Here is a 12,435-nt window from a genome sequence, read left to right on the forward strand (position 1 = left end):
AACAAAAGAAAATAAGAAGTAAAAAACACCTACAAAAACAAATACCAAACAATTAACAAAACGGCAATAAGAACACAAATATCGATAGTTACCTTAAATATAAATGGATTAAATTCTCAAACCAAAAGCATAGACTGGCTGAATGAATAGAAAAATAAGACCCATATATATGCTGTCTACAAGAGACCCACTTCAGATCAAGGGACACGTGCAAAGTGAAAGTGAGGGGATGGAAAAATATATTCCATGCAAATGGAAATAAAAAGAAAGCTGGAGTAGCAATACTCATGTCAGCTGAAATAAACTTTAAAATAAAGACTGTTATAAGAGACAAAGAAGGACACTGCATAAGGATCAGGTGATCATTCAAAGAAGAATATATAACAATTGTAAATATATATGCACCCAGCATAGGAGCACCTCAATATATAAGACAAATACTAACAACCATAAAAGGAGAAATCAATACTAACACAATAATAATGGGGGATTTTAACATCCCACTTTCATCAATGGACAGATTATCCATACAGAAAGTCAAGGAAACACAGGCCTTATATGACACATTAAACCAGATGGACTTAATTGATATTTATAAAGCATTCCATCCAAAAGCAGCAGAATACAGATTCTTCTCAAGTGCACATAGAACATTCTCCAGGATTGATCACATGCTGCACCACAAAGGAAGCCTTGGTAAATTTAAGAAAATTGAAATCATATCATGCATCTTTTTTCCAACCACAACACTATGATATTTGAAATCAATTACATGAAAAAAACTGTAAAAAACAAAAACAAGTGGAAGTTAAACAATATGCTACTAAACAACCGATAGATCACTGAAGAAATCAAAGAGGAAATCAAAAAATACCTAGAGGCAAATGAAAATGAAAACACGATGATCCAAAACCTATGGGATTGGGGCGGGGGGGAAGAGGGGGTGGGATGAATTGGGAGATTGGGATTGACATGTATACACTACTAAGTATAAAATAGATAACTAATGAGAACCTACTGTATAGCACAGGAAATTCTACTCAATGCTCTGTGGTAACCTAAATGGGAAGGAAATCTAAAAAGAGTGGATATATGTATACACATAAATGATTCACTTTGCTGCACAGCAGAAACTAACACAACAATGTAAAGCAACTATACTCCAATAAAAATTAATTTAAAAAAAGGACTATGGGGTGCAGCAAAAGCAGTTCTATGAGGGAAATTTATAACAATACAATATTACCTCAGGAAACAAGAAAAATCTCAAATAAACAACCCAAGCTCACACCTAAAGCAACTAGAGAGAGAGGAACAAACAAAACCCAAAATTAGTGAAAGAAAAGAAATCATAAAGATCAGAGCAGAAATAAATGAAATAGAGACAAAGAAAACAATAGAAAAGATCAAGGAAACTAAAAGTTGGTTTTTTGAAGAGATAAACAAAATTGACAAACCTTTAGCCAGACTGATCAAGAAAAAGAGGGAGAGGGCTCAAATCAGTAAAATTAGAAATGAAAAAGGAGAAGTTACAACAGACACCACAGAAATACAAAGGATCATAAGAGACTACTACAGGCAACTATATGCTAATAAAATGGACAACCTAGAAGAAATGGACAAATGCTTAAAAAGGTACAATCTACAAAGACTGAACCAGGAGGAAATACAAAATATGAACAGACAAATCACAAGTACTCAAATTGAAAATGTGATTTAAAAAATTCCAACAAACAAGAGTCCAGGACCAGATGGCTTCACAGGCAAATTCTATCAAACATTTAGAGAAGAGTTAACACCTATCCTTCTGAAACTATTCCAAAAAATCTCAGAGGGAGGAACTCTCCCAAACTCATTCTATGAGGCCACCATCACCCTGATACCAAATCCAGAAAAAGACACCACACAAAAAATGAAAATTACAGGCCAATATCATTGATGAACATAGATGCAAAAATCCTCAACAAAAAACTAACAAACCAAATCCAAGAGTACATTTATAAAAGGATCATACACCATGATCAAGTGGGATTTATCTCAGGGATACAAGGATTTTTCAATATATGCAAATCAATCAGTGTGATACACCACATCAACAAATTGAAAAATAAAACCATATGATCATTTCAACAGATGAAGAAGAAGCATTTGAAAAACTTCAACACTCATTTATGATAAAAAGTCTCCAGAAAGTGTGCATAGAGGGAACATACTTCAACATAATAAAGGCCATATATGACAAACCTACAGCTAACATCATACTCAACAGTGAAAAGCTGAAAACATTTCCTCTAAGATCAGGAACTGATCTCGGAGAGAGAGCAGCGAGTGGTGGGGTGAAGTAAGATCTTAATTCCCTGCCTAGGAATTGAACCTGGGTAGCCTGGATGAAAACCAAGGATCCTGGCTCTTGCCCCCAATGAAAAATGTATTTCTCAAGGAGGCAAAACAGTACAAACAGGTACAAAGCTTATTATTAGAGACATAGCACAACAACAAGTGGGAGAGCACACTTATCATTGTAATCGTCACCTTTTTCAGTTTTCATATTAAGTTAGTAGGAAAAATGTCTCCATTATATGGTAACATATTTTATGAACCAAATATTGAGACTCATCATTTAAAATACAATCTGACAATAAAAGAAAATATTTGAGATCTGGAGAGTCTCAGAAAATTCTGGATAGATGAATACCTCATCCATGTTAACAAAAACCTAAATCAAATTCTTCTCCACCACATAAATAACTATCACGAAAAAATATCCATGCTTTCTTTATTATATTTTCCCCTCTTTCAGCAGAAAGCTGGTAGATTCTGAAGAAAAAATAAATTTAAAGCACTAATATCTATAACAAACTAGATCTTCAGTGCTATCTTACTTGAAAATGAATTAATTACATAGATTTTCAAAGAATCAGAATTATTTACTTTTGAATAAAAGAAGTCTGTTCCACAGACACAAATAAGCCTTTAGGTTTTATGTTGATTGTAAGATAAAGAGAGTATACAAGATAAAGGCAAATGGCACAATATATATGTGGGGTAAACCATATAAAAATATTTTGGAATAAAATAATAAATACACAATATGTGTTGGAATAAGAAACTTGTAATTATGTTGTGTAATAGCCATTTGTTATAACTTTTGTTATAACTGTATTTCAGTTGTATCCTTTCAATTATTTATTTATTTATTTAGGCTGCTCTGGGTCTTAGTTGAGGCATGTGAGCTTCTTAATTACAGCATGCAGACTTCTTAGTTGCGGCATGTGAACTCTCAGTTTCTGCACACATGTGGGATCTAGTTCCCTGACCAGGGATTGAACCCAGGCCACCAGCATTGGGAGTGTGGAGTTTTACACACTGGACCAGCAGGGAAGTCCCTCCTTTCAATAGTTTAATATGACCAAACCATCTGTTTTAAGTGTAATTTTGCCTGAGATATTTTTCCCCCTCCTTTTTTTTTTAACTCTGGACTACATGTCCAGCAGAATTCTCTTAAATAAACAAGGTCCTGATTTGAATTTTTCACTGTATCCACATTGGCCATTTAGATTGCTCCCAAAAGTCAACAAAATTCTGTTCACTCGCAGATTTACCATGATAAAGAACATAGCATAAGAAAACCGGCCATTATTTTAATGAAAACTGTAGTGAAATCCAAATAATTTAGGCTATTTACATATCTATTTTTTTGTAACATCTTTATTGGAGTATAATTGCATTACAATGGTGTATTAGTTTCTGCTTTACAACAAAATGAATCATTTATACATATACACATGTTCCCATATCTCTGCCATCTAGTATCTCCCTCCTTCCCACCCTCCCTATCCCACCCCTCTAGGTGGTCACAAACCACCTAGCTGATCTCCCTGTGCCATGTGGCTGCTTCCCACTAGCTATCCACCCTACATTTGGTAGTGTATATATGTCCATGCCACTCTCACTTCGTCACAGCTTACCCTTCCCCCTCCCCATATCCTCAAGTCCATGCTCTAGTAGGCCTGTGTTTTATTCCCATCCTACCCCTAGGCTCTTCATGACATATTTTTTCTTAGATTCCATATATATGTGTTAGCATACGGTATTTGTTTTTTACCTTTTGACTCACTTCACTCTGTATGACAGACTCCAGGTCCATCCACCTCACTACAAATAACTCAATTTTGTTTCTTTTTACAGCTGAGTAATATTCCATTGTATATATGTGCCACATCTTCTTTATCCATTCATCTGTTGATGGACACTTAGATTGCTTCCATGTCCTGGCTATAGTAAATAGAGCTTCAATGAACATTTTGGTACATGACTCTTTTTGATATATGGTTTTCTCAGGGTATATGCCCAGTAGTGGGATTGCTGGGTCATATGGTAGTTCTATTTGTAGTTTTTTAAGGAACCTCCATACTGTTCTCCATAGTGGCTGTATCAATTTACATTCCCACCAGCAGTGCAAGAGTGTTCCCTTTTCTCCACACCCTCTCCAGAATTTATTGTTTCTAGATTTTTTGATGATGGCCATTCTGACCAGTGTGAGATGATATCTCATTGCAGTTTTGATTTGCATTTCTCTAATGATTAACGATGTTGAGCATTCTTTCATGTGTTTGTTGGCAATCTGTATATCTTCTTTGGAGAAATGTCCATGTAGGTCTTCTGCCCATTATTGTGTTGGGTTGTTTGATTTTTTGATATTGAGCTGCATGAACTGTTTGTAAATTTTGGAGATTAATCCTTTGTCAGTTGCTTCATTTGAAACTATTTTCTCCCATTCTCAGGGTTGTCTTTTGGTCTTGTTTATGGTATCCTTTGCTGTGTAAAAGCTTTTAAGTTTCATTAGGTCCCATTTGTTTATTTTTGTTTTTATTTCCATTTCTCTAGGAGATGGGTCAAAAAGGATCTTGCTGTGATTTATGTCATAGAGTGTTCTGCCTATGTTTTCCTCTAAGAGTTTGATAGTGTCTGGCCTTACATTTAGGTCTTTAACCCATTTTGAGTTTATTTTTGTGTATGGTGTTACAGAGTGTTCTCATTTCATACTTTTACAGGTAGCTGTCCAGTTTTCCCAGCACCACTTATTGAAGAGGCTGTCTTTTCTCCACTGTATATCCTTCCCTTCTTTATCAAAGATAAGGTGACCATATGTGTGTGGGTTTATATCTGGGCTTTCTATCCTGTTCCATTGATCTATATTTCTGTTTTTGTGCCAGTACCATACTGTCTTGATTACTGTAGCTTTGTAGTACAGTCTGAAGTCAGAGAGCCTGATTCCTCCAGCTCCATTTTTCGTTCTCAAGATTGCTTTGGCTATTCGGGGTCTTTTGTGTTTCCATACAAATTGTGAAATTTTTTTGTTCTAGTTCTGTGAAAAATGCCAGTGGTAGTTTGATAGGGATTGCATTGAATCTGTAGATTTCTTTGGATAGTAGAGTCATTTTCCTAATGTTGATTCTTGCAATTCAAGAACATGGTATATCTCTCCATCTATTTGTATCATCTTTAATTTCTTTCATCAGTGTCTTATAATTTTCTGCATATAGGTCTTTTGTGTCCTTAGGTATGTTTATTCCTAGATATTTTATTCTTTTTGTTGCAATGGTAAATGGGAGTGTTTTCTTAATTTCACTTTCAGATTTTTCATCATGAGTGTATAAGGATGACAGAAATTTCTGTGTATTAATTTTGTATCCTGCTACTTTACCTAATTCATTGATTAGCTCTAGTAGTTTTCTGGTAGCATATTTAGTATACTCTATGTATAGTATCATGTCATCTGCAAACAGTGAGAACTTTACTTCTTTTCCGATTTGGATTCCTTTTATTTCTTTTTTTTCTCTGATTGCTGTGGCTAAAACTTCCAAAACTATGTTGAGTAAGAGTGGTGAGAGTGGGTTTATATCTATTCTTGAAAAAAGTATAGATTTTAAATTTTTCCATATGATTCCTGACCCTAACTCACTTTTTCTTTCCCTAAATGGAAAACTATTTTCTTCCTAGTGATGAGAAATGTCTCTTTTTCTAGGAATGGAGACTTCTATCCACACCATGGATTAGAAAAAAAGGAACAACTTCCTTGCCATGCTGGCCACAGCTTTCCTGACTGCATCTTCCAAGTCAACGCCAGAAGTTACAGGGAGCTGGATATTGTTGAATATATTCTGAGACTCTTAGACATTGATTCCTTCAAGCCTGACCACCAGAGCTATGAGTTCTACTGTTCAGCAGTCTTTGATGATATCATCAGCAATGATAACAAATTTCACTATTTACCTTAGGATCAGCAATGAGCAAATAAAATATTTAATACACTGAGCTTCCCTAACACTGAGATCCAAGAAGTTGGTTGGGCTTTGACCATGAAGAGAAATTATGTCATATGGAGCTATGTCTAGTCCAGTGCCATTCACAAACATTTGGTATTCCCATTTAGTTTTATGTATTTTAGGTCATATCTACTGACTTATTTTTGAGTAGATGCATTTTTTATTTGTTGTTCATGGCAAACATATCTTATTGTAGATATCTTGAATTGTCCTCAAAGTGTATCTTGGCATGAAAACAGACAACTTGTCTTTCTCGAATTTCACCAAAGGGTTTCAGTTCAACCTAAGTAGTGTAAATTTCTAGGAAGAAATTCCATAACTTCTTTTTTTTTTTTTTTTTTTTGCGGTACATGGCCCTCTCACTGTTGTGGCCTCTCCCATTGTGGAGCACAGGCTCCAGGCTCACAGGCCCAGCGGCCACGGCCCGCGGGCCCAGCCGCTCTGCGGCATGTGGGATCTTCCCAGACTGGGGCACGAACCCGCGTCCCCTGCGTCGGCAGGCGGACTCTCAACCACTGCACCACTAGGGAAGCCCTCCATAACTTCTTAATTTGATTCACAGACTAATTTTCATAGACCCCATAGAAGCCTAAATTTTCTCCTGTCCACTAAACTTGACTGTTCATCAAAACTGTCTTCAAAAGTGTAAATGTGTTCCTTAAAAATATATTCCGGTATAGAAGCAGCCACTGATTAAATGTCAATGCCCCTGCCTGAGGCTGCCCACCAGCAAAGGCCATTCCAGGATGGGCCCATTAAAATTTCCAAGTAGGGACTTCCCAGGTGTTCCAGTGGTAAAGAATCTGCAGTACAATGCAGGGGATGCAGATTCAATCTCAGGCTAGGGAACTAAGATCCCACATGCTGTGGGGCAATTATGTCTGCATGCCACAACTACTAAGCTTGTGCGCCTCAACTATGGAGCCTGCATGCTGCAAACTACAGAGCCCACATGCTCTGGAGCCTGTGTGCCACAACTACAGAACCCATGCACCCTACAACCTGCATGCCACAATTAGAGAAGAGAAAAACCTTCACGCCACAACTAGAGAGAATACTGCACTTCAAAACAAAAGATCCTGCATGTCTCAACAAAGATCCCATGTGCCACAACTAAGACCCAACACAGCCAAAAATCAATCAATCAATCAATCAATCAATTAATCAATCAATCAATCTGAAAAGAAAGTCTATTTGTTTAAAAAAAAATTTCCAAGTAGGAGCATCATACACAGTGTCAGTCACAATATATTTGAACTATGGTCTTGTTGTCTAACATTATTTTCTCATTCTTGGATTCCTGCAGGATCAGCCATCTTTTAGAGTTTAATTAAATCTTCTTGGACTTGGCTGACAGAGTGAGGGCCCCAAGACTCACAGATGTTTTGGACCTGCATTGCCATGGGGGAATGACATCTTAAACAAATACCAAGCACAAAGGAGTCTGACTGGGTGATTAAGATGAGAAGAGAAGGAGGCTTAGTAGAGATTTAATTCTTTATTGGAAACAAACCTGAAGAAAACACTCAGTTGTGTGTGTGTGTGTGCGTGAATGTGCACACGTGTTTGTGGCTGTTTTTTTTTTTTTTCTTGTAGTTGATTTCTAGTGTCATAACATTGTGGTTGGAAAAGATGCTTGATATGATTTCAGTTTTCTTAAATTTTACTGAGACTTATTTTGTGACCTAGCATGTGATCTATCTTGGAGAATGTCCCATGTGCACTTGCAAAGAATATGTATTCTGCAGCTTTTTGGTGGAATGTTCTATACATATCTATTAAGTGCATTTTGTCTAATGTGTCTTTTCAGGCCAGTATTTTCTTATTGGTTTTCTGTCTGAATGATCTTCCATTGATGTATCAATAAGTAGGATGTTAAAGTCTCCTATTTTAACATCCTGTCAGTTTCTCCCTTTGTTTCTGTAAGTATTTGCATTATTTATTTAGGTGCTCTTATGTTGGTTGCAATATATTTACAATTGTTATATCTTTATGTTGGATTGATCCCTTGATCATTATGTATTATCCTTCTTTGTTTCTTGTTACAGTCTTTGTTTTAAAGCCTATTTTGTCTGACATATGTATTGCTACTCCAGATGTTTAGAAAACTTCCATTTGCCTGGAGTACTTTTTCCATGCCCTCACTTTCAGCCTGCATGTGTCTTTAGGTCTGAAGTGAGACTTTTGTAGGCAGCAAATACATGAGTCTTGTTTTTGTATCCATTCAGCCACTCTATGTCTTTTGACTAGAGCATTTTGTCCATTTACACTTAAATTATTGATAGGTATGTACTTACTGACATTTTGTTCATTGTTTTGGGGTTGCTTTTGTAGTTCTTTTTTGTTCCTTTCTTCTTTTGTTCTCTTCCCTTGTGACTCTTTAGTGTTATGTTTGGATTCCTTTCTCTTTGTGTCTGTATCTATTATAGATTTTTGATTTGTGGTTACTGTAAGATTTATATACAGCAATCTAAATATATACATAATTAATTTAAGTTGCTGATCTCTTAATTTCAAATGCAGTTTAACAACCCTGCATTTTTACTCCAACCACCACATTTACTGCTTTTGACATTATATTTATGTCTTTTTGTTTTGTGTATTCCTTAACTGCTTATTGAGGATATAGATGATTTTACCACTTTTGTTTTTTAACCTTCCTTCTATCTTTGCACATGGTTGATTTACTACCTTTACTGTATATTTGCCTTTAGCAATGAACTTTTTCCTTTCATAATTTTCATGTTTCTAGTTGTGGCCTTTTCTTGTTCACTTAGAGAAGTTTCTTTAACATTTCTTGTAAAGCTGGTTTCATGGTACTGAACTCTGTTAGCTCTGCTTATCTGTAAAACATTAAATAATTTTTTTATTGGGGTATAGTTGTTTTACAATGTTGTGATAGTTTCTACTGTTCAGTGAAGTGAATTAGAGTTCCCCGTGCTATACATCAGTTTCTCATTAGTTATCTATTTTATACGTATTAGTGTATATATGTCAATCCCAATCTTCCAATTTTTCCCCCCCGTGCTTTCCCCCTTGGTGTCCATACGTTTGTTCTCTACATCTGTACCTCTATTTCTGCCTTGCAAACTGGTTCATCTGTACCATTTTTCTAGATTCCACATATATTCATTAATATACAATATTTGTCTTTCTCTTTCTGACTTACTTCACTCTGTATCACAGACTCTAGGTCCATCTACATCTCTGCAAATGACCCAATTTCATTCCTTTTTATGGCTAATATTCCACTGTATATATGTACCACATCATCTTTAACCATTCAAACTGTTACTGTTTGCAGATGACATGATATTATATATACAAAATTCTAAAGATGCCACCAGAAAACTACTAGAGCTAATTGATGCATTTGGTAAAGTTGCAGGATACAAAATTAATGCACAGAAACCTCTTGCATTCCTATACACTAAAAATGAAAGATCAGAAAGAGAAATTAAGGAAACAATCCCATTCACCGTTGCAACAAAAAAATAGAATACCTAGGAATAAACCTACCCAAGGAGGTAAAAGACCTGTACTCAGAAAACTATAAGACATTGATGAAAGAAATCAAAGATGACACAAAGAGATGGAGAGATATACCATGTTCTTGGATTGGAAGAATCAAAATTGTGAAATGACTATACTAGTCAAAGCAATCTACAGATTACTGCAATCCCTATCAAATTACCAATGGCATTTTTTACAGAACTAAAACAAAAAAAATCTTAAAATTTATATGGAGACACAAAAGACCCTGAATAACCAAAGCAATCTTGAGAAAAAAAAAATGGAGCTGCAGTAATCAGACTCCCTGACTATACAACGAAGCTACAGTAATCAAGACAATATGGTACTGGCACAAAAACAGAAATATAGATCAATGGAACAGAGTAGAAAGCCAAGAGATAAACCCATGCACCTATGGTCAACTAATCTATGACAAAGGAGTCAAGGATATACAATGGAGAAAAGACAGTCTCTTCAATAAGTGGTGCTGGGAAAACTAGACAGCTACATGTAGAAGAATAAAAGTAGAACACTCCTTAACACCATACACAAAAATAAACTCAAAATGGATTAAAGACCTAAATGTAAGACCTGACACTATAAAACTGTTAGAGGAAAACATAGGCAGAACACTCTTTGACAACAAATATCTTTTTTGACTCACCTCCTAGAGTAATGGAAATAAAAACAAAAACAAACAAATGGGACCTAATGAAACTTAAAAGCTTTTGCACAGCAAAGGAAACTATAAAAAAGATGAAAAGACAACACTCAGAATGGTAGAAAATATTTGCAAATGAATCAACAGACAAAGGATTACTCTCCAAAATATATAAATGGTTTATGCAGGTCAATATCAGAAAAACAAACAACCCAATTCAAAAATGGGCAGACCTAAATAGACATTTCACCAAAGAAGACATACAGATGGCCAAGAGGCACATGAAAAGCTGCTCAACATCACTAAGTATTAGAGAAATGCAAATCAAAACTACAGTGAGGTATCACTTCATACCAGTTACAATGGACATCATCAGAAAATCTACAAACAATAAATGCTGGAGAGGGTGTGGAGGAAAGGGAACCCTCTTGCACTGTTGGTAGGAATGTAAGTTGATACAGCCACTATGGAGAACAGTATGGAGGTTCCTTAAAAAATTAAAAATAGAATTACCATACGACCCAGCAATCCCACTCCTAGGCATATACCCAGAGAAAACCATAAATCAAAAAGACACATGCACCCCAATGTTCATTGAAGCACTATTTACAATAGCAAGGTCATGGAAGCAACCTAAATGTCCATCAACAGACAAATTGTCCATAAAATTTTGATCTCTCCTTCAAATCTTAATGAAAGCCTTGCCAGGTATTCTTGGTTGCAGGTTTTCCCCTTTCATCACTTTAAACATATCATGCCACTCCCTTCTGGCCTTCAGAGTTTCTGCTGAAAAGTCAGCTGATAGCCTTATGGGAGTTCCCTTGTACATAACTTGTTGCTTTTCCCTTGCTGCTTTTAATATTCTCTATCTTTAATTTTTGCCATTTTAATTACAATGTGTTCTCTTTGTGTTGATCCTGTTTGGCACTCTGTGCTTCCTGCACCTGAATGTCTGTTTCCTTTCCCAGGTTAGGGAAGTTTTTAGCTCTTATATTCTCAAATATGTTCTCTGTCCCTTTTTTCTCTCTCTCTTCTCCTTCAAGGACCCCTATAATGTGAATGTTAGTGTGCTTGATGTTGTCTCAGAGGTCTCTTGGACTGTCTTCATCTCTTTTTTCTTCTTTTTTCTTTTTTCTGTTCAGCTTCAATGATTTCCAGTACTCTGTCATCCAGCTCATTAATTGGTTCTTCTGTGTCATCTAATCTACTAGTAATTCCTTCTAGCATGTTTTTCATTTCAGTTATTGTGTTCCTCATCTGTTTGGTTCATCTTTATATTTTCCAACTCCTTATTAAAAACTTCTAAGTTATCACTCTGTTCATCCATTCTTCTCCCAAGTCCTTTGATCATTTTTATGATCATTAGCTTGAACTCTTTATCAGGTAGATTACCTAATCTTCACTTTACTTAGTTCTTCTTCTGAGGTTTTGTTCCATCTTATTCCCTCATTTGGAACATGTTTCTCTGTCACCTTATTTTGCTTAATTTGCTATTTTTATTTCTATGTATTTGGTAGGTTGGTTATGTTTCCTGACCTTGAAGAAATGATTGTGGCTCTGTCTCGCTTATGAGTTCTTCAATACCATGGACAGTGTTTTATTCATCTTTGTATCCCCAGTATCTAAGATAGTGTGTTATATATACTAGGTACTCAATAACTGACTATTAAGTGAATTATTAAGTGAATTAATAATCATTTTGGGGATTTCCCTGGTGGCACAGTGGTTAAGAATCTGCCTGCCTATGCAGGGGACATGGGTTCGAGCCCTGGTCCTGGAAGATCCCACATGCTGTGGAGCAACTGAGCCTGTGCACCACAACTACTGAGCCTGAGCTCTAGAGCCCATGAGCCATAACTACTGAGCCTGTGTGCCACACCTACTGAAGCCTGCATGCCTAGAGCCCATGCTCTGCAACAAAAGAAGCCACCG

Source organism: Kogia breviceps, chromosome 7 (genome assembly GCF_026419965.1).
Source record: "Kogia breviceps isolate mKogBre1 chromosome 7, mKogBre1 haplotype 1, whole genome shotgun sequence".
NCBI lineage: Eukaryota > Metazoa > Chordata > Mammalia > Artiodactyla > Physeteridae > Kogia > Kogia breviceps.